The 2500-nt window shown below is 39.3% G+C and overlaps 1 protein-coding gene across 7 annotated transcripts in view; it reads left to right on the forward strand.

Moving 5' to 3' along the window:
• LOC135204142 (EGFR adapter protein-like) overlaps positions 1–2500 on the forward strand; it is a gene marked incomplete in the record, with an annotated part of 933128 nt that overhangs the window by 284236 nt on the left and 646392 nt on the right. The window contains 1 exon segment of one of the 7 annotated variants that reach the window (XM_064234154.1): positions 694–744. 7 annotated transcript variants of the gene reach the window in all.

The raw sequence follows: 2500 nt of genomic DNA on the forward strand, positions 1-2500 counted from the left end.
CATTTTGTATGAAAACATCTGTATAAATCACAAACCAGATGTTCTCCGAAGTTCTAAGACGATGCATATTTTCTTCAGCCTTGTGTTTCAAGCTACCATAAATGACATGAAATTAATGGTTTTTCGATGCCTTATTATCAATAGTCACTAGTAATATCGCCCCTACCATCAATAAATGATAGTCAGTATTATGTTATCGCTATGAAAATGGGAGGCAATTGTTTTGGTTTTTATTTACATCCGAAGTGTAAATACATATTTACTTTCAACAGAATGCATTCTGGGATTCCTTCAGGCATCAGAACAAAATCACGTTATATTGTTGCTACTTGCATTGATTTTTATTACTTCATATGGATGTGGAACTTTTAAAAGTTTCACGAGAAACTCCTTCCCTTATCTTTCATCCTGCTGGCTTCCTGGGTTCGATTTTTGTTCTGAAAGTTATTTGATTGTTTTGACATTTCCCCATTTGTGGAAAGTCTTGGCGAGTTACATACTTTTGTTGTTTCAACGTTGAAGCATGCACATGTCAGTGTAACCAAGAAGCGAGAAACAGTACGGAATAGTAACGATAATTTATTGATATTCGCACCAAAGCACAACAAACCTGGAAGCTTTCTGAAGAGTACCTATCGTCTTGGGGCCACTTGAACCGCCCGGACTCAGTTCACGACGTCTGTTGTCAGTTGTGAATGAGCAGTTGTCGGGTGAAGTACGTCTGCGCGCCTCGGAGGTGGCTCGGTGAGGAGGGTTGCTTCCTTTTGCACTTTTATGACCCCCTGCGATAATGACTATAGTAGGTCTCAATCTTGATGATCGCCGTGTGTGACCGTTACCGCAACTATAGCGTGTTTCCTGCAGGTCTTCTTGGGAGGGAATAAAAAAAAAAAGTGTTAAGAGTACTTTGTTCATCAAAAAGTGTTGCGCCAGTGTTTGTGATCATGCGCTTTGTGAAGTATGTTGTGAATTATTAAGTGTTTGTGTCTATTATTAATTGCTTTTGTGGTGTAGTGTAATTTACTAGAATGTGGTTCCATCCTTAAAGAAAGCCATTTAAACGTCGTGTGTTGATTTCTTATAAGCATAGGCCTAGTAGGCCAGAAGCAGTGAGTATGTGCAGTTTGTTCAATGTGTCACAATTTATCCCTCGGGCCAGTAGGCCTATGAGGTAGAAGGCTCGTCTGTAAATGGTTTATAATTCACAGAATTAAGCTATCTGTCATTCTTTAACAGGAAAGGCCTATTGGAACTATGGTATTGATGAAATGTTCACCAAACCATCGTCAGGATACACTTTTTTTTAATGTAACATGTTGCACTATGTAGGCCTAGGCCCACTTTTCTTATGTTAGTGCATTTCTTACTATTGAGCGTTTTCTTAACGCTGTGGCATTCTGGATCACGTGGTAAAACCAAGGAGGTTATAACGAAAACAGAAAAGTTAGGTTTGGATCACCGGAAATCGGAAATTACTGTTATTATAGTACTAAGGAACCTAAGCCACCTGTTGGGTCAGTTAACTGGGTTCATGGGATATGGCCTCTGGCCAGGTCAGTTGTTGTGCGTACCCATTTAGTTTGCTTATTCAGAAGTTGGTGCCTTTACCCAAGGTCTAGAGCTTGCCCCATACTAATATAGTTGGGTTGGGGGGGTAGGAGGACAAAACCAAGGACGTAGGGTTAGAGATGCGTTAGTATTTACTGATGTCTGGTCATTTATAAGTGTACTCCCTATTTGATTTTCATAGCCCACATTAAAGGAGACAGTTGATTGGTTAAAAAAATGGCTTGCTGATTTTTCGATTGACTTAATTGGCAAATTTAGTTATTGTACAACTTTCTCTCTCTCTCTCGTAAGTAGACCTCTCTTAAATACACCTGTGTCAAATTATAGGATTACAGCTGTATGCCTAGGTTGAGACGAAAAATCTTCAAGAACGATTTCGAAAATTATGAAAATTAATAATTTTAGAACATGTATCGAGCAGATAACCGCCTCAGTTGTATTTTAAAGATCGATAAATTCTCTCTATCACAGTTCCTTAAAGTTGACTATATCTCAGCAGTAGCGAACTGTAGATTAATCATTAATGTTCTAGCGACTGGATGTCCAAAACATCGTTAAATATAGATACTATACAGAGAATATAAACATCTTCAAAGGCCTAGCGGAAAGGCAGAACCTTTGTTCCCACTTTCACTCTATTTTGACTTCTTTCATTTTTCTGATGGCTCGTCAGTTCAGCAAGCATTCCAAAGTCTCCCCTGTTTCCCTCACTTTCTTACTTTCCATTTTTCCTCCATTTACCCATTCCTTTTTGGTGATCCAGCTGAACACAATGCACGGCCAGTTTTTCCTCTTCTCGATTATTCCTCGTCTCAATTATTTCCACTAGGTCTCTCCCCCTTCCTAACCCTTGTAGTAACGGCCTCATTTGTAGTCGTATCCGTCTTTTTCACTCTTCCGTTCTTCATGGAAGGCTTTCTGGTTTGTTTAC

The sequence above is a fragment of the Macrobrachium nipponense genome, chromosome 44 (assembly GCF_015104395.2).
Source record: "Macrobrachium nipponense isolate FS-2020 chromosome 44, ASM1510439v2, whole genome shotgun sequence".
NCBI lineage: Eukaryota > Metazoa > Arthropoda > Malacostraca > Decapoda > Palaemonidae > Macrobrachium > Macrobrachium nipponense.